General features: G+C 46.5%; 1 pseudogene; it reads left to right on the top strand.

Moving 5' to 3' along the window:
- Positions 1–15,135: 15,135 nt before the first annotated feature.
- Positions 15,136–15,712, top strand: LOC119340071 (annotated as a pseudogene).
- The last annotated feature ends 11,565 nt before the right edge of the window (positions 15,713–27,277 follow it).

Here is a 27,277-nt window from a genome sequence, read left to right as displayed (position 1 = left end):
ACCCGGAAACTTCCACGGGTCATACTCTACTGGTGTTATGCCAGATAAAATCTCAACACTATGGCTTCATCTAAAATGAGCAGTGAATGAAAGGTTATGCATTGGAGAAGTGGGAGTCGACCTTGAACTTTGTGTTCATGCCCATGGACACGATGTGGAACTTATCATTGAAGCTTCTCGTTATAATGATAACCCCCTTGTGATAAGTTCATCTTGTATCTATATTTGGTCATTTGCAACCATGGTTCCAACCCTAGAGTTCTTCTTTGATCCCATTTCTCGGACAAGTTGAAGTACTTGTCTTCTTCAGATCTTTTCACCTGTCCAACCTCTGTTCTGCTATACCCTTGAGTATTACCCTCTGGTATCTCGAGATTATCACGGAACTACATAACCTCTTATGAGTTCTTCATCAACCATTATTTCTTGCCGATTCCAATTGTCCACGGGTTCTGAGTATTTAGACACTCGAGAACACCGATAACTGATTCGAGTCTACGCTTTCCTTTCCATAATTTGGTTTAAACTTTCTTGTAATGTAACATATATGAGCGGTGATAATTCGCTGCTTATGTAAATGCCTCGATGAACAACTCTGTCAGTAAGACCCTGTTACTATTGCTGATGACATTCCGGTAGCCACCGATGGATGAGAACTTTTCCTATTGGTCCACCTCGTCTTAATGAGCAGGAAAATGGTTCTCTTTGTCCCTCGCCCTTGGTACCAGCGTTGTTGCCAACATAATTGACAGGCTATCCTCTGACCTGCCTTACCATCATGACCGTATAAAATGTTAGCACCCTTCCTGCTTTTAACCCACATGGTGGGCCCATAACTCACAGTTCCACAGGATCGAAACCTGACTCTCCTGTACAACCTTGACTCCGAAATATTCTTTGCATTTGGCTTCGTATGTAAATCACAAGCCACATTCCTAGTGATCTATTCTGGTATCAGGCGCAATAGTTATTCCCATTGCTCTGAACCCGTCCACCCTCTGTTTCAGGCAACGAACGGTTGCCTACCTGGTTAAAACTTCTTATTGCACCTTCTTACCTTGCTCTCGATGACTTTCTTAAATTTCAAACTCGCGAGATGCCTCTATGCCACGTTCACTAAGATAGCCCCCTGGTACCTACCTTGTGTTGAGCTCCGTCCTTCCTGAGTCTTTCCCTCCTTATTCCCCCATAAATCTCGGGACGAGATTTCTTGTAGTGGAGGGGAATTGTGACGCCCAGATAATTAAGCTACAGTAATTCCCTCCTAATGATGCCACATCATCATGATTATTGTTGTTAAACTCACGCTGGTTTGAAACCGGTTCAAATTTCAAATTCAAATTGCCAAACATGAAAACTAAAATGTTCAAAGTGTGGCAAATAATCCCTGGATATTTGTCATGTTGGAATCAACCTCATTTGAGTTCCCAAAATGCCCCTTGGATTTTATCTTGTGGTCCAACAATATTTAAATTGGCCTTTCCAATTTCTAAAAATGGTTAGCCAACTCCTTCTGACCCCAAACTTTTTATGCAACTTCACTTTGTTCCTATGGATTTTCGAGGCTCTATGGATTTTCTACAATTTTCCGGGCTGAAAACCCCTAAAATACTGCCCGGACGTGACGCAACGTGTGTTCGTTGTCGGATTTCGTTCATTTTTGGCATGGGGTGCCCGGGTGGGGCCCCACACGCGCTGGCAAAGTTGGGTGCATTCCGTGAAATCGCTCAGGTACTTGGTGTGGAAGGGGGTGGTTTCGGTATGGGCGGAGGGGACCCTCGGTCGCCCGTCTCTCCTTCGCATCCGCCAAACGGGCCCTTTTTTCCCCACGTGCTAAAGTGACCATGCAGGGCACGCACGCAAAAAGTTGGCGCGTTTCGAGGTTCTATGGATTTTCTACGATTTTCCGGGCCGAAAACCCCTAAAATACTGCCCGGATGTGAGCAACATGCGTTCGTTGTCGGATTTCGTTCATTTTTAGCGTGGGGTGCCCGGGTGGTTCCCCACACGCGCTGACAAAAGTTGGGTTTAAAAATATTTAAAACTACTTCAGAAAATTCATAAATGTTAATGAATTTAAAAATATTTCAGAAAATATTAATGAATTTAAAAATTCTCGGATTCATAAATATTAATGAATTTAAAAATATTCTCTAGTTCATAAATGTTAATGAATTTAAAAATATTTCAGAAAATGTTAATGAATTTAAAAATTCTCGGATTCATATATGTTAATGAATTTAAAAATATTCTCTGATTCATAAATGTTAATGAATTTAAAAATATTTCAGAAAATGTTAATGAATTAAAATATCTCACCTTTTTAATTTTATTTTTGTTTTTTATTTGTTATATTTTTTATTTCAAAATTTTAATTTTTTCATCCACCCGGCTTAATTATATGCACATATTTTAACAAAATCTGAACATTTGTAATACACTTTATAAAAATTTACATACGCATTTGACTTTTTATTTCAGCTTTGTTATATATTTTATGTGTTTTCATGATTTTTTTGTGCTACAATTTTTCGATACTTGCAGACCTTTTTTTGTGCTATGTATATTGGATGGAAAATTTTGAAATATATTGTGAACATTTTTATGCATGCGTCAGAAAATTTTCAATTTTTTTTCAAAATAAACGTTCAATATTTTGCTAAATTTTTCAACAAACTTTGAAGAGACATTAAAACAACGACAAACTAGATTGAACATAGAGATAATTTACATAGTTCATTCAACACTACCTAAACGAGTTCATCCGAACCTAAACAATTTCATACATAGTTCATACTTAGAAAGATTTTTTTTGAAAACAACAACTCCTCCTCCTCGTCGCTAGCCGCGAGATCGATGACCTCCGCTGCGCCGTCACCGCCGTCACCGCCGCCGCCGCCGTCGTCGTCGTCGTTGCTAATCTGGGCTAAGCGCTCCCAGTCGATGACGTCTTCCTCCTTGGACCCCGCCGCCTCCGCCTCTGCCTGTGGGACCACCGGCGGAATCGCCGCCGCCGCCTGGATCGCTGCCGCCTGCTCGGCGGCCTCCCTCGCAGCAGCCGCCGCCTCTGCAGCTGCCGCTGCATCCACCGACGCCCGCAGTGCTACGAGGTAGCCCAGCGTATCGTCGGGATCGCCGTCCTCCCGAAGAACGACCTGCTCCGGTGACAGTTCCACCTCCGGTGGGGCGGGGGGATCGACGGGTGCCGGCGCAGGTGGTGGAGGGGCCCGACGGCCACGCGCTTCTGGACGGGGGCGCGAGACAAGAAGGCGGCGGCAGTCACCGTTGAGGTCGGGCATGACGCCGGACTCCGCCAGCCGGTACGTGCCGATGACGGCGGCGTAGTCCTTGTCGTCCCAGAACACGTGCCGACCGGCGATGTTGCTGCGGCCGCTTCTCCGCCGCGGTGGCACTGGGCCCGCGCCTCGGGTAGCCATCCTTTTCGAGCTTCCAGTCATGCGGAAGACGGCAACCCGGCGGCACGAGGAGCCCAAACTGGTAGAACTCCTCTATCTCTGGCGTGCTCAGGCTCGACGGCCATGCGCTCGGGCCGTCGTCGCCGCCGGTGCCAGAGCTGCTGCCACCGTGGAACGACATGTCGCCGGCGGGCTTTTGGGAGGTGGATGTGTCGACGGGTCGGGGAAGAAGTGGTGTTAGCGGCGACGGGCGGACGGGGTGCTTTTTATAGGGCAGACGGCGGGGCAGCGGGCGGACGGGCAACAAATGCGACGGGCGGGTGGGTGGACGGCATTGATGCCCACGGGATGCGACGGGGCGGCAGGCGGCGGGGCGGCAGTCGAGGGCGGTGGCGCGGCAGACGAGTCGACGGACGGGACGGGGCGGTGGGGCGGCAGACGAGGGGACGGACGGGACAGGGTGGCGGGGCCGCAGTTCACGCGCCACGACACGTTTTTACCGGGCGACGCGCGGGTTGACCAACCGACCCGCGTAGACGTACGTATGTCGCCACAGTGAAAAAAAAAACGCCGTCGGACGCGCGTACACGTACGTACGTCTCCACGTAAGCCGCGGGAGCACGTACGTCGCCGGGCCGCGCGGGTACGTCGCGTGGGCGGGGCTGGGAAAGGGGGAGGGGGAATGACCATCTTGCCATTTTTTAAGTTTTCAGGTGAAGGGGTATAGGACGATCTGGACCGTTGATGTTTCCAGGGGTTGTACCAAAGAAGAAGTGAAACCAAACACCTAGCGAAAATTGGTTTCATGGTGTAGAGACTCTGTATGCAGGCAACCAAACAACATGTAAACATTGTATTTTGTAATGTATTTTCTCAACCAGTCTCTAGTCAGACTGGTTCATTTTTTTAATGCAACCACCAAAATGGGTACAGGTAACCAAACAGCCCTACGAGACGACAACATACACGCACAGGCACTGCATCAACAATTCTTCCGACCAGGAGGGGTGTATTTGGTATCTTCGCGATTTAAAAAAAGAAATGAATCATCTGCCCATGCAAAAGAAAAAACATACGAGTCATCTAACATACGTGCAGCATCTCAGATCATGAGTGCTGGGTACACGGACGACGACACCGAGCGTATCATCAAGCAATGCTACACGCGCTACCAACCTGCACTTACGCTGACGCTTATGCGTCTAACCGATCATCGTCATCAAGATGTACGACTACATAGTCTAAAAAATCTTTGTGGATTACATCTACTAGAAGCGACATCAATATACATCATTCACACGCTAGGCCGGTATGGAAATAGCGCCCATGTCACTCTTGTTGTGACTGCGGGAATAGGTGTGAGATAGAGAAGGAAGAGGATACAGTCACCACCCTAGATGCCGAGCCATGAGAGACATAGGTGATGATGGCAAAGCGAAGAAGACGATAGAAGCGCAAGGCTTTAAATTCAACCGTAATCGTCCACTTCACTCCCGCTACGACCGGGTGGGATGTTAAATGTATAATTTGGTTTAAGGATAGAGAGAAGGAGATACAGATCGAACAGGTTTAAACTATGTATTTCTTATGTTGTACTTCAAGCCTCAGCCCCTCATCTACTCTATATATACCTCTACGAGGGTCAATTCTATCCAAAGTATTCCGATCTCTAATATTCCTAAGGGAAAAGTGTTAAGCAAAGGAGCTAGATATGAAAGCAACATAACATGGCATATCCAAAGATATCATGCTAGTTTCTCCAAAAAGCAAAAGTAAGACACTAGAAAATGGCAACAATCTATTTAAGCTTCAGATAGTTGGATAGTGCTATATGCCAGTCATAAGGCCATGGCTGACCCACATGACCGATTCATATCACAACCACAACTCTGACAGGAACCCTTTCGCAATCAAAGCTCAGACTAGAAGGGGTTTCTGGAGGCACATGAGCATGTAGAGACTCCCGAGCCCTTCTCCTTCTTCATAAAAACAAACAAAATAAACTATATGCATAAAAACAAACAGAATAAACTATATGCGAGAGGAGAGGTACCGACCAAGCATTTTTCTCTCCGACAACGGTGCCGAAAAAGTTTGATGACCTTCAAATGCACATAGATGTTGCAATTCGTGGTAAGAAGAGTTTGTCATGCCCACGGGGAGCGACACGTAGACAACTACCAACCCTACAACTGCCTGGGCATGGATGCAACTACGCAACTACATTCACACCCAGACTGTATTCTGAAAATAGTTTCTATTGCTTGCTATGGAGACGATAATAAGGAGGTTTATCTGAACTACGAACGAGGAAGTAAAAAGGTAAATAAAAAGAGAGTAAAATAAAAGGGTGATGCTTTACTAATATAGGTGTTCTCAGGGAGTTCGGAATCCTCACTACTAGAATGATCTATGTAACATATGGACATGCATATTTCTAGGTTGCAGATAACTAAGCCACTCTAATATGTTAGATGTGGGTGGAGCCTAGTACAACATGTGTGCTACATGTGTATTCTCCATATCACATACACCACTATCGTTTCTTCCCACATTCAAGCTACAGCAACAATAATTAAGGGTCTCCCTGTGGACGCAGCCAATGGTTGATTCTCTGTTGCCCCCCTAATCAATTGCAAAGGCGGGGAAGAGAGGATAGTACTATGGGACAAATGCATTTTTGCCTTTAGTCGGAACCACCACATGGGTTTTGCCCCTTACTTTCCAGCCCTGCTTAGTTTCTCCCTTAGATTTGTCTCTGAGGTCGTCCGAGGGCTCTTTGACCATTTGAACAATACTTTGAAGTTTGAACACTCATAGCAAATTCATATGAACTCATAAAAATGCAAATAATATATCAAAATGTTCAGAAAAACATCACCTTTATGAGCATGTTATTTGCATTCAAGAAAAAGTATTGTTTAAACTACATGAGATTATTAATGTTATTAACATTATTAAACATAAAAAGGTATAAACAATATTTGTTTTCATGAATAAAAATTACACGCAAATATAAATGACGTATTGTTAACATTTTGATGACTTATTTGCATTTTTCTGAGTTCATATGAACTTGTTGTGAATTTTCAAACGACTTTAACGATTACTTTGAAAATTCAAAATAAATTCATATGAAAAAAATTGCAAATATGATATCAGAATGTTCAGAAAACATCATGTATATTTCTGTGTTATTTTTATTCATGAGAAAAGTATTATTTATATATTTTTATGTTTGACAATGTTAATAACATTAATGACCTCGGGTAGTTTAAACAACACCATTTTCCTGAATGCAAATGACATGCACATAAAGGTGGTGGTGTTCTGCATATTTAGATATCTTATTTGCATTTTTATGAGTTCATACTGTTGGGGAACGCGGTAATTTTAAATTTTTTCCTACGATCACGCAAGATCTATCTCTGTGATGCATAGCAAGGAGAGGGGAGAGTGTGTCCACGTACCTACGATCTCTCTCTCTCTCTCTCTCTCTCTCTCTCAAGAGATCTTAATTTTCTGTTGTTTTAATGGTTGTGTAAGATAAATTTGCTTTATCATATGCCAACTATCTTTTGCAACATTGTCGTGTAAATCCGTAGTTGCGATCTTGCACAATTCCCCATTTAGTGATTGGGCAGCCTTAAATTATACTACTAGATCTTGCTTGTTTTTTCTCCACAGTAATTGTCCAAGGATTGCTTATTGTGAGCAGATAAATATTATGTTTTTGCTGCTATAACTGATGTGCACCAATTTGTTTGATGCAAGAAGACCTATTAAAGGAAGGGCAACCAGAAAAGAGATTCATCTTGTGTTTTCTGTGTCATCACGGTTGTTGACGAAGTTTCTGTTACTCTTTCATAGTATGTCTCTAACGATATGCAGAATAATCGCTACTACTCTGGTTGTAAAACTAGCAGACGACGATTCATATCTTATTTTGGTCAGATATTGTTGTGTAAATTGATAGTTGTGGTGCACTGCAAGTGAGGTTCTTTGCCCATTAAGTATACTCTTTGGCTGCATGTTTGAGTGTGTAGGGTTCCCACTGTTTGTACAACTTTCTATATTCTAATTCAGCCATGAGTATGGGTTTAAGAGTTAACCTTTTATATGAAAAGGAAAAACACCTTTCGGTTTAACAAAAAAATTGTATATATTTAGTCTATAAGTAAGCATTACTTACTAATTTACCATGTTTTGGATGTTTCTCTTCAGAAGATGCTTGCATCTTTGTTGGGTGGCGAGCCTGCCAAGCAAGCAAGTGGTGTCTATTCTCTTTACTGCATCCCAAGCTTAGTCAAATATCAATACCAACATGAAACCGAGATACACAATGTTAGTTAAAAGTAAAACTGGAAAAGTAGGAACTGGTAAGCCTTTTCTTATTATCCTTAAATATATTCCCATAGCCGGATACTAGCAATGTACTAGAGCCCTACTCCCTTCTGTTTTATTTATGAGATTGGTGTTGATGTCAGATCAGAGATGCACCATGCATGCTGAGTGGGCATGTGCTGATAGAAGAGTTGCTTTGTGGTTTCTCAACACTACTTTTTTTAATGTGTTGCATGGTCACTATGATTATTTATCCTTCTCTATTTCAGAACCTATGATTTGCTGCAATATTTAGCAAGTGTGCATGTTATGTAAACTGTGATTTTGAGATTTTTTTCCCCCCTTCTATTTCGGTTGAAATTGTCATTCTATAGGGAAAGTAGTTTTTGTTCTTCTCACAAGTCAGGAATAAGCCAATGATCTTGGTTATATGGTTGACTTAAACCCGAAGAGAATGTTTGCATCTTTTCATTCCGATTTGAGTTACATATTTTCAAATTACCATGATATGCTCTGTTTAATTTGTATAATGTTCTTAAAGAAACATTGATAGTACTACTATTCGCCCAACTTATGATGTGTGGTCTTTTATATATTGTGGGGGTTTGTTATTTTCCGTAGTGGTAGAAGTGGCATATAATGGTCAACTATAGGTATAAATTAGTGTTCACAAGTTCTTTACTCGCTTTTCTCCACTAACGGTTCAATGGATGAATAGTTTTTTTTGCGGGGAATAGATGAATGCTTATCTTTCTGCTTTAGGAACACTAGCTTGATTAGTTAGTGTCTTTGTTCGATAATTTTTATTGTAAGTCCTGAAAGTGAATCCTGGCTTACGTACCCCTTCTTACCTTTCTATACACAGATTATTTACTTCCCTTTGTGGAGATCAATGAGAACGAGGAGCAGGTGCTGGCAACTGAGGCGTGTGCGACTGGTACACATGAGCCAATTTATTTGTCCCATTAGAGTGGACGACAGGTATGACTTTACCTCCCATGTCGGTCCTCTATTTGATTGTTTTTAATGAGCCATGTGAGATTGATAGCGAGTCACATATTTATGAATGTTATTTTGGCATCATCAAGTTACTTATCTAATTTCTTTTGTCGCAACTCTATTTTTTGTTTATACATCCAGAAATCTTGGCTTGGGTTTGTAAGATGCATAGATTGCAACACTATTAAAGTAGTTGTATCATGGCCTCTTGCGGTTTAACTGCGTTTACTTTCTCATATTTGGTTTTAATGTTTCTATTTTTTTGGCTGACCAGTGCTTATAAACAAGATTCATGTCCGGGTATGTCATGTTAGTAATCACAATGCCAGATGTAAAAATAAAAACATAAGAATTGAACATGAAGTTCTTATAACAAAAATCATATGGATACATTTGAACTAAAATTATGCTTTTAGTTATATGTAAGCTTCAGCAGTTTGATTGCAATGGCTAATTGGAATTTTTTGGGGTCAGCTAAAAGGATGAAAGTAGTTGACGACCATCAGTATGCAAGGTGAGGAGATGAATCATATTCGCACTATGCATAATAAATACTTTATGAACGCCCAACCTAACAAAGTATATCCATCGGCAGGTCCTCACAATACAACATGCGAGGAGTAAGCCAACAAGGTGATCAAACGGGCCCCAACTATCTATATATATGGTCCAATATTATAACATAGTACTAAGTAGTGATCTAAATGATGTTATATTTCTTCACAGAGGAATAGAGGAATAGAACAGTATGTGTTCCTTATATGCATTAGCACTCCTCCACCTTGCTTTTGGTATCTTTGATCTTTGGACTGTTTTCATTGTCCTGGAGAGGCAGTATGTGTTGCTTTTGTTATAAATATCTCTCTCATGCAATGCATGAATATTTTTAGGATGCATGGATAGGAGAGATTAAGGATGACCACTAAATTGTGTTCTTATTTTGTGTATGTATATCAGACGAGAATTCAAGTCTAATACATTTCTGATAAAACGAACGTGTGCTCACTTATGTGTTACGGTTACATGCATTTTTTGTATACTGTCAACTGGTGATTATATGGGCTGATATAGGCAGTGCGCCAAGCGAAATACTCACAACAAGTTTCTTATCACGCACCGTTGCTCTGGCTTATGCTATGTATAATAACTCAGATATTTGTGTACCTACTTAATGAGGATCAATTGTTTTTACTTATTTTTTGGAACCAAGTATATATTTCTCCTTTTCCATGAACTTCAAGATCAACTATTCTATAAACTACATTGTCCTGCTAGCCTTGCTTTTGATATATATATATATATATATATATATATATAATTGCCTTGCCCGTTGGCATTACCATACTGGACTCGATCATCCTGAACAATGGCAATAGCTCAACTGCTCCTTCTAATGTAAACTTACTCTAGTTTCCTCATCGGGGGATCCATGTCCTTCTAATATAAACTTACTATAGTTGCCTCATCCATCCCTACCATACTGGACTCAATCATCTTGGATAATGGCAATAGCTCAACTACACCTTGCAGTACATTAGGGAATCCATATCCTTCTAATGTAAACTAATTATAATTGCCTCATCCATCCTAGGCAGTCACTAGTTTCTATTGGCAACATTATGTGCTTTGTTTACACGGTTGGACAATGGGTTAAGTCAGGCACCGTGCGCCACGCGCGTTTCCTGCCTATTCTTAATGCTTGGGGTGTATTCTAGAAGTTATATCTTGTATGTTTTAGTTGTACGCAATGGTCCAATTATTTTGTTATGGGGTTAGATATAATTGCACCCGGCAGGGATGCGACAAGCGACACTCCATCAGAATAGTGGCAGTTGTCTAAATTATTCTTGGGTCAGTTCATAGATGATGATTTGGTTTATGGCACTTAACTGAACCAATATCATGCCATTTTTATATTTGTAATGCTTCGAGGACTGTATTACGGGATTGGATATGACTTGTACCCAGCAACGGTGCTGCCAGGTGCGGCAAGCCGCACTTCCTACCTAGTTTATATGCTAGTGCAAATGACAGTCAAGTTTATTCCAAAAAACTTCTATTTTTTATTTTACTTTTTTGTAATTATTAAAGGGAATTCTCATATAAGGCGTATATACACCAAGAAACCAAAAGGTATTTCCCCGGTAAACGCTCCTTTACAATGAAGAGACTAGGGAACCTCATTAGATTCAGCTTCCCACGATCTATGCTACAATAGTGCTCCACTTGTTCTGATTATAAAATATATACCCATGGTATAAAGCAATCCTGCCCTGACATTTTCTACAACTAAAGTTATCTAAAAAGAAGAAACAAACCCCAAAAAAACTGAAACTTGCCTTATGAAAAGAAAGTTGCCATGCTTGATAACTAAGGTTGTCATTCTCACGCCACTAAACTTGCAAACGTTCCGAGTTGCCGTGTGTTTATGCCACATGTGTGGCACTTATCAGGGTCCAAGATATATATACAACACACACGGAGTTCATAAACACATGACAATGTTCTGGCTAACGGCGCACAACGCTCATTAGAGCATCTCCAATGGCGACCCGAAAAACACCTGCATACGTCTGGATGGCGGAAGCCATCCAACCCGGACATGTATCGGTCCACGGAGCGGTTCAAATGTGTTTTCTCCCACAAACCAGAGATAAACGTGTGTGGGGGGGGAGGCTTTGCGGGGATCCGGATTGCTGTCAACGCCCGCTTTTGACCGCCCTGACCACCCGCCCCTCCCGAGCTTTCCTTCCGATGAACGCGTCGCTTATCGCGCCACATTCATGCCGGCCCAGAGCACGCAGCGGCCGCCATCGATGCCACGATGTGACCGGAGGGAGGGAAGGCGGCACTGACCGACGCGACCTCTTGGCAGCCGCCGCTTCAATGCGGACGCAGATTCCCGAGGAACCAACTCCAGATGCTGCACCACATTGAAGCGGCCAACCGGCCCTTCGCATGGCATGGCGCAACTATTTAAGCCACGCTCTGGCACCGTTCACATCACAATCTGTCCTCCTCCTCCCCTCTCATTGCCCATCTCCCTCCACAACTCCAACGATGGGCAAGTCGTGGGCGTCGGCACCGGAAGGCGGCGGTTCTGATGTGGGCTCGGGCGGTCGTCGCAAAGCCTCCCTCGAACTTCGGGGTCGTCATCCTCATGCGCGGGTGGCTCCTTGATGAAGGAGGAAGTCGTCATCTCCTTCGGAGATGAGGAGGACCAGGCCCCGCAGCAGCAGCAGTCCACGCCAGCGGTGCGGGCCAGGTATACGCCGCCACCAACACGAAGTACGAGGGGCAGATGGAGCTGATACTCCGTTGCTCCATGCTCTACCTGAACGCCCCAGCTCCGCCACCGGGGACGCTCCCCCTTGAAGCCGGAGCCGCATCCCCTCCAAGCTCTCCGGCGCACAACCGCGACGTCCAAATCGGACGTTGTGTGAAGGAAGAGCGACTCTCTCTGCCGCCTGGCGTGTCAAGGAGGTGCAACTCTCTCCACCGCCCCAGCGCGTCATCAAGGAGGTGTGCCGCGCGCTGCCTCCCCTGCCCAATGCGATCGCGACGAAGGCGCACACTCGCATTCTCCACTACCTCGACAATAGGAGGGCGATGACAGCTATTCGTCGCCCCAGAGCGCCATGACGACGCATGAGGATGACGACAGGGAGCAGCGTCGGCGGGACATGGGCAACATCGCGCGCCGGTCCAAGTTCGCGGACTCTGACATCCCGCCTCCACACATCGCGACGCACCCGGACTGGTGTACGCCTGGGCCCTAGACCGCTCCGTGACGACATCAGAGGCGGCCAAGCGTTGTCTTCGCCGCCTCGACATGGAGATGTCCAAGTACCACGAGGAATGATCTCTCAGCAAGATCATCACCGCCAACGCCGCCTCCTTGAAGGTCCGCCGAACTCTCACCCAGCCCACGTTCATGGTGCTCACGGCCGCACTGCGCACGGCGCATGAGGAAGCGAAGATGATCATCCGTGAGCGTCAGGCGGCTGCCAGGAGCCCTGCCGCGACGCCGCCACCTTCCGCCGCCTGAAACTCGACTCCGACGCCAGATCGGGCGACGATAGTGGAGGAGGAACCGCCAGCCAGCCCGACATGGCCTACCAGGTCACCCTCAAGTGTAGGATAGTTTAGAGTTTTGTTTTAATGTTTTTAGTTCACTGAACGAAATATCGTCTGGTTCTGGTTTTATGTACAAATTATTTTAGTTTAAATGAAATGCGCCGTGTTATATCAAAATTTGCCCGGTTTGCATGAATTTCGTGCGGTTTGGTTTCAATTATTGTTAAATGTATGTGGCCACGGTTAAATAGCAGCCTCCCGCATTCATGTCCATAGACTGGTCTCTCTTTACGGACGGATGCGGAAGGAAATCTGCGAGTTGCTACTGGAGATGTCCTGCCACGGCGACTTTCGTCCTGACTTCCTTCTTCGCCCGGATAGACTGGCCCTTGCAAAGGAACCAGCTGGTGTCATCCAGCTCCTGGTCATCAAGGAGCGACCACCTCCACTTCCATGTTCAGCTTGAAGAAGCTGAAAGCACTCCTTCTACCGTCGTCACAGGAGCACTCCACGTCATTTCTTGATGTAAGATCAGGAACTGCACAAGGAATTCCGCGCAGGCAACCCATGTCCTGATCGGTGCCACGCCCACGATCAGGAACTGCACAAGGAACTGTGATTTAGCAAACCCTTTCTATCAATTTGACAACACCAAATTCTATCAAATGCCCACGATCAGGAACTGCACAAGGAATTCGGCGCAGGCAAGAGGAGAATTCTGTCGATTTTGATAAAATTCAAGTTTCAACTTGGACTGATAGTCTGAACGTGGACATGAGAACTCAAATTTGTAAAAGCAGTGCTTTGTTGTTTGCTTAGGTTTGTGCAGAATTATAATTCGACACAAACACATTTTCCTAACATGACGAGCCATTTCTTTCCAAACTCTCTGCAGATTTGTAACACTATAAATCTTGCTTTCAATTCATCAACTTCTTCCAATCACATACTGTACATAACATGCATACGAGCTACGAGCAGCTGTGTTGGAGTAGTGCTAATTACAACTGCAGTATGGCGTGTTCGAGATCCGAGAAGAAGGATTACATATAATAAGTGACCAGGACACCAGTTCTGGATCTACTGTTTTCTTGACTAGAGCTACGCGTAAAGCTGCGCCCCCCTGACCGCGAAGGTTTTCTTGACCATGGAGCTGGTGCACCTCGCTCGGCTGACCTGAGACGCGGGCTGCATCGTCTTGGGCGCCGGCACCAGCTGTGTCCTGCGCCGCCGTTTGGCGTCCTTTGCTTCTTGGTAACCTTGGCGGAGCTTGCGCTTCGCGGCTTCCATCTTCTCCTCCGAGCAGAACCCAGCACGGTCACCGTCGACGAAGCCGGCGGCAGGATCGGACACCTTTTTGATGATCTCAGCCGTCTTCTTGGACAACGGCTCGCCGACGATCTTGGGAGGTCGCTTCGCCTTCACGTTAGGATCGGCGGAGGCACGCTGCTGCTGGCCGACGGTCGCCTTGGGCTGCGGCAGCTTCTTCATGGCTGGTGTGACCTCGGCGACCTCGTCCTGGATGGAGGTCTCCCACCCGCTCACGATGCCGCGCGCGAGGAGGCGGACGCGCTCCGAGTCGTGCTCCCGCAGCGCGCGCACAGACTCGGCGAGCTCCGTGGAGATGGGCACCCCCGGCGTTGATGGAACCACCCTGAGCGTCTCGAGAGACTCTGCCATGAGGTCGTCGAGAATCCCGCAGATACGCTCCGCCTGGTCGTCGTCGGCGGCGTTGCAGAGCCCTACCAACAGGTCCCCCCTCGCGCGCTGGAACACGTGGCGGGAAAATTGGTCTGGGTCGGCGGCCTCGATGGCGGCGTCCACGGGGTCGAAGGCGCCGTAGAAGCTATTCCACCGGTGGAGCATCTGCGCGGCCATGGCGGCGGCGGCTTTCCCGCGAGCTGCTCCTGCAATCGATCTTGGATTGGATGGGGGAGTGGGGAGGATTGGATGGGGAAATTGGGAAGGAAGAAGGCGATCGCCTACCGCGATGCCCCCAATGCAGCTTATATCTCCCGGCGAGGCGGTGACCATACTCCACTCCCGGTCGAATTCGGAAGCGCGTTTCGCTCCAGTGGAATCCGATTGAGGAGCGGCAAACACGCACCACGCGTTGCCCGCGCGCCACGTTTCAATCCACTACGGCGTCGCGCCACCGCGCCGCCGGCGCGACCTGCTGCGGCTCGTGCTGGAGCACGTCGGCCCGAGCCTCAGCCGCGTTCTGCGTGATCGCCGCGGGCGGTTCGCTGAGGAGGAGACGCGGCGCGTCATGCGGCAGCTGCTGAGCGGCGCCGGCAAGATGCACGAGCGCGGTATCGTCCACCGGGACATCAAGCCCGGGAACATCCTCATCGGCGGCGAGGGCGTGGTAAAGATATGCGATCTGGGCTGGCCATTTCCATGGCTCCCGAGATGCTCCTGGGGAAGCCGGACTACGACGAGCTCGTGGACGCCTGGTCGCTCGGCTGCGTCATGGCGGAGCTGCTCGCCGGCGAGCCACTGTTCGCTGGCCACAGCGCGACCGATCAGCTCCGGAGGATCTTCCGCGTGGTCGACAGCACGTGCATGGCATCCAGGCCGCTCGCCGCCGCGGGGCAGAAGCTGCTGACCCGCCGAGGCGGCAGCCGGCTTCGTGAGTTGTTCACCGAGGAGCGCCTGTCGCGGGCCATGGCGCTCCAGTGCCCATGGTTTGCTGGCACCGCCGATGTCCCAGCTTCAGCCGCGTAGGATGCGTGCTCGACCACCCTACTACCTCATCACGTGGGAGTGCATTTCTATTCCTCCAATGTACAAAGATGATTTATTTTGGGGACTATCTGTTCTTCTAGTGCCTGAAAATAGAACTTGCATCAGTCACTTCCATCCAGAGGGGTTAGATCTTCATCCAATGGTTGGAAACGGATCGAGTACCGTTCATCTTCTACCTCTGCGCAGCCGCCGGCCAACCCAGGCTTAACCACCGGCCTCTGCCCCCGTGGCCAGCGGCTAGCGCCGCCCTGTCCTCCCCTCTACCTTCCCCACCGCTCTGCTGGCCGCAACTCCGCTCATCGCTCTAAATCCCGCCCCGACGAACAATTTTGGCGACCCCCGCACCCCCCTAGCTAAGTTTCTAACTCGCTCCCATTGACTATCGTCGGCTCCCGCTCGTACTCAGCTCTGCCTCGCCGTGAGCGGCGCTCGTCGCCGGCGCTCCTCACGTTGTCCCCGCCTTCGGCCTCGTGCTGTGCTGTGCAAAATTGTGACTGGTGCCACCCAAATTTTCAGGCATCTGATGTTTAGCAAAACCGTCTATTTTGTAATGCATATTTTGACGAATTTACTGCCAGGGACGAACACACCTTATAAGCATGCTTGAAAAATGTAGAAAGCTTGAGCTGCAATGGAGTTGTAAATGAGAGTATGACTGTGCTATCAATTCTGCAGTAGAGCATTCTTAGAGTTTCGAAATATCACAATAGTGGCGATTAGAAAAGGGATAAGTATATTTTTCAAACCTCAACTCTTCTTAAAGTTTACAAATCACCCCTTAACTCCAAAACCACCAAAATTTAGTCTCTCAACCTTTAAAAACCGGATAAGTTTAGTCCCCTGAGCGGCTTCCGTCCAACGTGAATAGTGCGTTGGTGAACAGTAAATTCGAACAAAATAGCCCAAAAAAATCTGAAATTTTATGGGATCTAAGATAGTTGCGGGCGCAAGGTTCGTGCAAAGCTTCGTGCTGTTTGGACACTTCAGGACCTCATGACACAGAAAAATAAATAAATTTATACGTCGATGAACACTAAATTCAAAAAATAGCAAGAAAATTAAAAAAAGTATGATTTTTTTCGCATTCAAGATGCTTGAGTGCGCAAGGTGCGTGCAATTTTTTGTGGTGTTTGGACATTGTAGGAGCTCCAGGTAAAAAAACAAAACTGATTCGGAAAGAAACTTTTGAAAAAGTGCACTATTTTTTTTGCTAGAGCTGCTTGAATGTCATTCGATCGCAAAAACTTGCGTACCCAAGCCTCTTTTATTCCAAGAAATTACATATTTTATTAACTTTTTTTCCAATTTTACTGTTCACCAATGTACAAATCTACTGTTTTTTCTTAGTCATGAGGTCCTCGAATGTCGAAACACCACGAAATTCTGCACGCGTCTTGCGCATACGAGTATTTTTATCCCACAAAATTTCAGAATTTTTTAATTCTTTTGCTATTTGTTTCTGAATTTACTGTTCACCGACGCACTTTTCACGTTGGCCGGAAACCGCTCGAGGGACTAAACTAATCCGGTTCTGGAAGTTGAGGGACTAAGTTTTGACAGTTTTGGAGTTGAGGGATGAAAAATATACTTATCCCCATTGTCCAACTAGAAAATAATAGTCCAACATTGTTACACATGAGAGAGAGAGATGTACATAAAAATGAATTGTCATTTTTTTCACTTGATTGCCATCATTCGAATTTTATCCCGTTGGATAAAACACGAAGATTTGGGTTGTTGTTGTTTTTCCCGGACACAATTGTTATCGGGCAAGCCCGTTCCATTTTGAGTGTTGCTATCTTCATTTCCTCTTTATTTGAAATTCCCTTATCTACCCGGTTTGGGGGAGAGAAAGAGCGAAAGGCGCGAGGGCGAGGAGGGGCCCTTCCGATTGGGCATAGGGAACTCGGTTGATTTTTCGTAGGAAAAACACCCGTTTCCGGTAGCCCAATTCTTTCCCAACGTCGTCTCGGATGTCCCGATATCTGATCGTCTTAGGAGAGTATCTCATCCGACCAGTGGGTCGTCCGATCGAGGAGTGATTTTTTTGAGAGAACGTCGGCCTTTATTGATCAAGCAACAAATTTACAAAGAGTCTCCCGGATGCACTCCGGAGCACAATGAAAAATACAAAGACCAGAAGAGTTCAAACTTGATCTAGCTAAAACATGAGATAAGATGTTGAAGTGCCGACGAACATGCAAGAAAGAGGCATCAGGAAGATCACTTGCCACCACCTTGATATCATTCACAATGGAGCCAACGGCAGAATGATCCCTGACCGAAGAGGCCAACCATTGCACCACGGAGAGGCAATCCGATTTGAAGACCAGATTAGCAAAGCCTTCATCTCGCGCAAACCTGACCGCGTGACGAAGCGCCAAGGCTCCATCCACTTCAGGATTCATAATTCCATTAAGAGTCTCAGAACAAGCAGCCAGACACCGACCCAAATGGTCCAGATGTTGGAAATATGCCCTAGAGGCAATAATAAAAAGATTATTATTATATTTCCTTATTCATGGTAATTGTCTTTATTCATGCTATAATTGTATTATCCGGAAATCGTAATACACGTGTGAATACATAGACTATAATATGTCCCTAGTAAGCCTCTAGTTGACTAGCTCGTTGATCAACAGATAGTCATGGTTTCCTGACTATGGACATTAGATGTCGTTGATAACGGGATCACATCATTAGGAGAATGATGTGATGGAAAAGACCCAATCCTAAGCATAGCACAAGATTGTGTAGTTCGTTTTGCTAGAGCTTTTCCAATGTCAAGTATCTTTTCCTTAGACCATGAGATCGTGTAACTCCCGGATACCGTAGGAGTGCTTTGGGTGTACCAAACGTCACAACGTAACTGGGTGACTATAAAGATGCACTACAGGTATCTCCGAAAGTGTCTGTTGGGTTGACACGGATCGAGACTAGGATTTGTCACTCCGTATTACGGAGAGGTATCACTGGGCCCACTCGGTAGTGCATCATCATAATGAGCTCAAAGCGACCAAGTGTCTGGTCACGGGATCATGCATTGCGGTACGAGTAAAGTGACTTGCCGGTAACGAGACTGAACGAGGTATTGGGATGCCGACGATCGAGTCTCGGGCAAGTAACATACCGTCTGACAAAGGGAATAGTATACGGGGTTGCTTGAATCCTCGACATCGTGGTTCATCCGATGAGACCATCGAGGAGTATGTGGGAGCCAACATGGGTATCCAGATCCCGCTGTTGGTTATTGACCGGAGAGCCGTCTCGGTCATGTCTGCATGTCTCCCGAACTCGTAGGGTCTACACACTTAAGGTTCGGTGACGCTAGGGTTGTATGAATTTGAGTATGCAGCAAACCGAATGTTGTTTGGAGTCCCGGATGAGATCCCGGACGTCACGAGGAGTTTCAGAATGATCTGGAGGTAAAGAATTATATATAGGAAGTGTTGTTTCGGCCATCGGGAAAGTTTCGGGGTCACCCGGTATTGTACCGGGACCACCGGAAGGGTCCTGGGGGTCCACCGGGTGGGGCCACCTATCACGGAGGGCCCCGTGGTCTGAAGTGGGAGGGGAACCAGCCCCTAGTGGGCTGGTGCGCCCCCCCCTTGGGCCTCTCCTACGCCTAGGGTTGAAAACCCTAGGGGGGGAGGCGCACCACTTGCCTTGGGGGGCACTCCAACCCCCCTGGCCGCCGCCCCCCTTGGGAGATTGGATCAACAGGGCTGGCGCCCCCCTGGGGGCCTTTATAAAGGAAGGGGGAGGGAGGGCAGCCGCACCCTGAGTCTTGGCGCCTCCCTCCCCCTGCTACACCTCTTCCTCCTCCCACAGTTGCTTGGCGAAGCCCTGCCGGAGTTCTGCTGCATCCACCACCACGCCGTCGTGCTGCTGGATCTTCATCGACCTCTCCTTTCCCCTTGCTGGATCAAGACGGAGGAGACGTCACGCTGACCGTACGTATGTTGAACGCGGAGGTGTCGTCCGTTCGGCGCTAGGATCTCCGGTGATAGGATCACGACGTGAACGACTACCTCAACCCCGTTTTTTTGAACGCTTCCGCTCGCGATCTACAGTGGTATGTAGATGCATCTCTCCGTTCACTCGTTGCTTCTATGAACTCATAGATGGATCTTGGTGAAACCGTAGGAAATTTTTTATTTTCTGCAACGTTCCCCAACAGTGGCATCATGAGCTAGGTCTATGCGTAGTTCTCTATTGCATGAGTAGAACACAAATTTGTTGTGGGCATAGATCTTGTCAACTTGCTTGCCGCTACTAGTCTTTTCTTGCTTCAGCGGTATTGTGGGATGAAGCGGCCCAGACCGACCTTACACGTACGCTTACGTGAGACAAGTTCCACCGACTGACATGCACTAGTTGCATAAGGTGGCTAGCGGGTGTCTGTCTCTCCCACTTTAGTTGGAGCGGATTCGACGAAAAGGGTCCTTATGAAGGGTAAATAGAAGTTGACAAAAAATCACGTTGTGGTTATTCGTAGGTAAGAAAACGTTCTTGCTAGAACCCAATTGCAGCCACGTAAAAGATGCAACAACAATTAGAGGACGTCTAACTTGTTTTTGCAGCAATTGTCTTGTGATGTGATATGGCCAGAAGTTGTGATGAATGATGAATGATATATTGTGATGTATGAGATCATGTTCTTGTAATAGGAATCACGACTTGCATGTCGATGAGTATGACAACCGGCAGGAGCCATAGGAGTTGTCTTTAATTTTTGTATGACCTGCCTGTCATTGAAGAACGCCATGTAAATTACTTTACTTTATTGCTAAACGCGTTAGCCATAGAAGTAGAAGTAGTCGTTGGCGTGACAACTTCATGAAGACACAATGATGGAGATCATGATGATGGAGATCATGGTGTCATGCCGGTGACGAAGATGATCATGGAGCCCCAAAGATGGAGATCGAAGGAGCTATATGAAATTGGCTATATCATGTCACTACTTTATATAATTGCATGTGATGTTTATTATGTTTTATGCATCTTGTTTACTTAGAACGGCGGTAGTAAATAAGATGATCCCTTATAATAATTTCAAGAAAGTGTTCCCCCTAACTGTGCATCGTTGCTAAAGTTCGTCGTTTCGAAGCACCACGTGATGATCGGGTGTGATAGATCCTTACGTTCACATACAATGGGTGTAAGACAATTTTACACATGCAGAACACTTAGGGTTAACTTGACGAGCCTAGCATGTACAGACATGGCCTCGGAACACAGAGACCGAAAGGTTGAACATGAGTCGTATAGAAGATACGATCAACATGGAGATGTTCACCGATGATGACTAGTCCGTCTCACGTGATGATCAGACACGGCCTAGTCGACTCGGATCGTGTAACACTTAGATGACTAGAGGGATGTCTAATCTGAGTGGGAGTTCATTAAATAATTTGATTAGATGAACTTAATTATCATGAACTAAGTCTAAAACCTTTGCAAAATATGTCTTGTAGATCAAATGGCCAATGCTCATGTCAACATGAACTTCAACGCGTTCCTAGAGAAAACCAAGCTGAAAGATGATGGCAGCAACTATTCGGACTGGGTCCGGAACCTGAGGATCATCCTCATAGCAGCCAAGAAAGCATATGTCCTAGATGAACCGCTAGGTGAAGCACCCATCCCAGAGAACCAAGACGTTATGAACGCTTGGCAGTCACGTGTTGATGGTTACTCCTTCGTTTAGTGCGGCATGCTCTACAGCTTAGAACCGGGGCTCCAAAAGCATTTTAAGAAACACGAAGCATATGAGATGTTCGAGGAGCTGAAAATGGTTTTCCAAGATCATGCTCGGGTCGAGAGATATGAAGTCTCCGACAAGTTCTATAGTTGTAAGATGGAGGAAAACAGTTCTGTCAGTGAGCACATACTCAAAATGTTTGGGTTGCACAACCGCCTGTCCCAGCTGGAGATCAACCTTCCGGACGAGGCGGTCATTGACAGAATCCTTCAGTCGCTCCCACCGAGCTACAAGAGCTTTGTGTTGAACTACAATATGCAGGGGATGGTGAAGACCATTCCTGAAGTATTTTCAATGCTGAAGTCAGCAGAGGTTGAAATCAAGAAATAACATCAAGTGTTGATGGTCAATAAGACCATTAAGTTCAAGAAGGGCAAGGGTAAGAAGAACTTCAAGAAGGGCGGCAAAGATGTTGCCACGCCCGGTAAGCCAGTTGCCGGGAAGAAGTCAAAGAATGGACCCAAGCCTGAGACTGAGTGCTTTTATTGCAAGGGGAAGGGTCACTAGAAGCGGAACTGCCCCAAATACTTAGCGGACAAGAAGGACGGCAACACTAAAGGTATATTTGATATACATGTAATTGATGTGTACCTTACCAGTACTCATAGTAACTCCTGGGTATTTGATACCGGTGTCGTTGCTCATATTTGTAACTCACAGCAGGAGCTGCGGAATAAGCGGAGACTGGCGAAGGACGAGGTGACGATGCGCGTTGGGAATGGTTCCAAGGTCGATGTGATCGCCGTCGGCACGCTACCTCTACATTTACCTACGGGATTAGTTTTAAACCTCAATAATTGTTATTTAGTGCCAAGTTTGAGCATGAACATTGTATCTGAATCTCGTTTGATACGAGATGGCTACTCATTTAAATCCGAGAATAATGGTTGTTCTATTTATATGAGAGATATGTTTTATGGTCATGCCCCGATGGTCAATCGTTTATTCTTAATGAATCTCGAATGTAATGTTACACATATTCATAGTGTGAATACCAAAAGATGTAAAGTTGATAACGATAGTCCCACATACTTGTGGCACTGCCGCCTTGGTCACATTGGTGTCAAGCGCATGAAGAAGCTCCATGCTGATGGACTTCTAGAGTCTCTAGATTATGAATCATTTGACACATGCGAACCATGCCTCATGGGCAAAATGACCAAGACTCCGTTCTCAGGAACAATGGAGCGAGCAACCAACTTATTGGAAATCATACATACTGATGTGTGTGGTCCAATGAGTGTTGAGGCTCGCGGTGGCTATCGTTATGTTCTCACTCTCTTTGATGACTTGAGTAGATATGGGTATGTCTACTTAATGAAACACAAGTATGAAACTTTTGAAAAGTTCAAGGAATTTCAGAATGAGGTAGAGAATCAACGTGACCGAAAGATAAAGTTCCTACAATCAGATCGTGGAGGAGAATACTTAAGTCACGAATTTGGTACACACTTAAGGAAATGTGGAATCGTTTCACAACTCACGCTGCCTGGAACACCTCAGCGTAACAGTGTGTCCGAACGTCTTAATCGCACTCTATTGGATATGGTGCGATCTATGATGTCTCTTACCGATTTACCGCTATCATTTTGGGGATACGCTCTAGAGACAGCTACATTCACTTTAAATAGGGCACCGTCTAAATCCGTTGAGACGACACCGTATGAATTATGGTTTGGGAAGAAACCTAAGTTGTCGTTTCTAAAAGTTTGGGGATGCGATGCTTATGTCAAGAAACTTCAACCTGAAAAGCTCGAACCCAAGTCGGAAAATGCGTCTTCATAGGATACCCTAAGGAAACCATTGGGTATACCTTCTACTTAAGATCCGAGTTCAAGAACTTTGTTGCCAAGAACGGATCCTTTCTAGAAAAAGAGTTTCTCTCAAAAGAAGTAAGTGGGAGGAAAGTAGAACTCGATGAAGTACTACCTCTTGAACCGGAAAGTAGTACAGCTCAGGAAAATGTTCTTGTAGTGCCTACACCAACTGGAGAGGAAATTAATAATGATGATCAAGGTACTTCGGATCAAGTTGCTACTGAACCTCGTAGGTCCACAAGGACACGTTCCACACCAGAGTGGTATGGCAACCCTATCCAGGAAATCATATTGTTAGACAACGGTGAACCTTCGAACTATGAAGAAGCGATGGCGGGCCTGTTGGAAATATGCCCTAGAGGCAATAATAAAAGCATTATTATTATATTTCTTTGTTCATGATAATTGTCTTTATTCATGCTATAACTGTATTATCCGGAAATCGTAATACACGTGTGAATACATAGACCATAATATGTCCCTAGTAAGCCTCTAGTTGACTAGCTCGTTGATCAACAGATAGTCATGATTTCCTGGCTATGGACATTGGATGTCATTGATAACGGGATCACATCATTAGGAGAATGATGTGATGGACAAGACCCAATCCTAAGCATAGTACAAAGATCGCGTAGTTCGTTTGCTAGAGCTTTCCCAATGTCAAGTATCTTTTCCTTTGACCATGAGATCGTGTAACTCCCGGATACCGTAGGAGTGCTTTGGGTGTACCAAACGTCACAACGTAACTGGGTGACTATAAAGGTGCACTACAGGTATCTCTGAAAGTGTCTGTTGGGTTGACACGGATCAAGACTAGTATTTGTCACTCCGTATTACGGAGAGGTATCACTGGGCCCACTCGGTAGTGCGTCATCATAATGAGCTCAAAGTGACCAAGTGTCTGGTCACGGGATCATGCATTGCGGTACAAGTAAAGTGACTTGCCGGTAACGAGACTGAACGAGGTATTGGGATGCCGACGATCGAGTCTCGGGCAAGTAACATACCGTCTGACAAAGGGAATAGTATATGGGGTTACTTGAATCCTCGACATCGTGGTTCATCCGATGAGATCATCGAGGAGTATGTGGGAACCAACATGGGTATCCAGATCCCGCTGTTGGTTATTGACCGGAGAGCCGTCTCGGTCATGTATGCATGTCTCCCGAACCCGTAGGGTCTACACACTTAAGGTTCGATGACGCTAGGGTTGTATGAATTTGAGTATGCAGCAAACCGAATGTTGTTCGGAGTCCCGGATGAGATCCCGGATGTCACGAGGAGTTTCGGAATGATCCGGAGGTAAAGAATTATATATAGGAAGTGCTGTTTCGGCCATCGGGAAAGTTTCGGGGTCACCTGGTATTGTACCGGGACCACCGGAAGGGTCCCGAGGGTCCATCGGGTGGGGCCTCCTATCCCGGAGGGCCCCATGGGCTGAAGTGGGAGGGGAACCAGCCCCTAGTGGGCTGGTGCGCCCCCTCCCCTTGGGCCTCCTTTGCACCTAGGGTTGAAAACCCTAGGGGGGAGGCGCACCACTTGCCTTGGGGGGCACTCCAACCCCCCTGGTCGCCGCCCCCCTTGGGAGATTGGATCTCCAGGGCCGCCCCCCCTGGAGGCCTATATAAAGGAAGGGGGGAGGGAGGGTAGCCGCACCCTGAGTCTTGGCGCCTCCCTCCCCCTGCTACACCTCTTCCTCCTCCCACAGTTGCTTGGCAAAGCCCTGCCGGAGTTCTGCTACATCCACCACCACGCCGTTGTGCTACTGGATCTTCATCAACCTCTCCTTTCCCCTTGCTGGATCAAGACGGAGGAGATGTCACGCTGACCGTACGTGTGTTGAACGCGGAGGTGTCGTCCGTTCGGCGCTAGGATCTCCGGTGATAGGATCACGACGTGAACGACTACCTCAACCCCGTTTTTTTGAACGCTTCCGCTCGCGATCTACAAAGTGGTATGTAGATGCATCTCTCCTTTCACTCGTTGCTTAGATGAACTCATAGATGGATCTTGGTGAAACCGTAGGAAATTTTTTATTTTCTGCAACGTTCCCCAACACCAGAATCACACTACCCACTCTAGCTTTATTCAGATCTTCAAAGATGGTAGCATCAGAGAACACAACCAGCTTACCTACCGGCAGCGGGGACCAGAGAGGAGTCGACGAAGAGGTCTCACGCCTGTGATCAGGTACAGGTTTGTACAAGTGTTGGAAGATCAACTCAATATAGGCTTGGGTCCTAGCTGTTGTGCGCTTCGGGTGTGGGGCTTCCGGTTCATTTCTCGCAGTGTTGCGAGCCTCCCAAATATGCCAAATCGTCACCGCCATGACCGTTGCATCACGATCAGAGCATCGGGATAGATAATCGAATAGCCACTGCTTAGGTGATGTGAAGGACGACCGACATAGCTTGACTTCAAAAGTCTCCTTGATCGACTCCCAAACTGCACAAGCATGAGGACAGAATAGTAGAGCGTGTTCCACACTCTCCAGCCTGCCAAAGAAGAAGCAATCAGTCTGAGTCGAGACATGGCGATGGCGCAGCTGCTCGCCCGAGGTAAGACAATCACGAGCCAAACGCCAAAGCACAATTTTCATTTTGTTGGGAGCCTTGACTCTCCACAGTGCTTTCCATAGCTTTTCCTCCTTCGGCCAATTCGAACTCTGGCCCAGTCCGTTGCCACTGCGGGCCATTGAGAACCGTCTTGTTCTTGCCAAGTTATAAGCAGATCGTACAGAATACACCCCATATCGAGTGAATGGCCATCGGACATAATCTGGACTCCCTATCCCGTGAATTGGAATAGGCAAGATCTCATCAGACACTCTTTCAGAAAAGGAGGCCCTCACTGTTCCTTCATCCCAGCATCCGTTCTCTTCATCGACAAGATAATGGACCGTGGCCGTCGCCGGAATGGGTGAAATAGTGTGCAGCATTGTGGGCGGAGTAGACGGTATCCAATGATCAGACAAAATACGAATGGTTCTTCCATTACCAACACCCCACTGTACCCCTTGTTTCAACAGCTCTCGGCCATGAAGGAGAGCACGCCAAGTCGCCGATGCAGTCCGAGGTGCTGAGGCACTCCAAAAGTTCCCAGTCAGAAAATACCTTCCTTTCAAGACACGGGCACATAAAGAATCAGGTTCAGTTACAAGTCTCTAGCCCTGCTTACCGAGCATCGCTTGATTAAACAGCGATATATCCCGGAAACCCATACCACCAAGTGACTTTGGGGTTGAGAGCCATGCCCAAGACCTCCAGTGAAGTTTCTTCTTTCCATCCTCTCGACCCCACCATTGATCAGCCACAATCTGGCGAAACTTCTCACATGTAGCAATAGGGAGGCGGAAGCAGCTTGATATAAAGGTCGGAATAGCCTATGTGATAGATTTCAACAAAGTTCATTTCCAGCCCTCGATATAGGCCGATCAAACCAACCGTCAATATTTTGCCAAGCTCTGTCTGTCAAGAATTTGAAAGTGCTTGTTGGGGATCTGCCAACCTCAGTGAGCATACCTAGGTAAGAGTCATGAAAGGCCTCATTATGCACTCCCAACCTGGCCTTCACTCCATTCTTAACACTCTCAGGACAGTGCCGTCCAAAAAAGATTGAAGACTTCTCCTTATTGATTGCTTGACCAGAGCCCTCACAATACAATTTTAGAACTGAATCCAACGAGTCCACACTACGGCGATCACTCTTAGCAAAGATGATGCTATCATCCGTGAATAGGAGGTGTGAGATAGGTGGACCTTGACGGCCATTTCGGATCCCATGTAGCTCACCACAACTCTCCTTCTGAAGCAGCAGATTAGACAAACCTTCAGTGCATAAGAGGAACAGGTAGGGACTAATCGGATCTCATTGGCGGATGCCCTTGGAAGGTACCACCGGATCAGTAAGCTCCCCATTAACTCTAACCGCATAACGAACATTCGTCACACACCTCATCACATAATCAATCCACGCTGGGGCAAAACCCAGCTTGCACAAGCATCCATGCAGATAGCTCCATTCAACCCGATCATACGCTTTCATCATGTCAATTTTCATCGCGAAGAAAGGTTGCTTCACACGCTATTGACAGATGGTATGTAAACACT

Source organism: Triticum dicoccoides, chromosome 7B (assembly GCF_002162155.2).
Source record: "Triticum dicoccoides isolate Atlit2015 ecotype Zavitan chromosome 7B, WEW_v2.0, whole genome shotgun sequence".
Taxonomy (NCBI): Eukaryota; Viridiplantae; Streptophyta; class Magnoliopsida; order Poales; family Poaceae; genus Triticum; species Triticum dicoccoides.
Note: the sequence above shows the minus strand (reverse complement) of the source record. Positions and strands in the feature narration are given on the sequence as shown.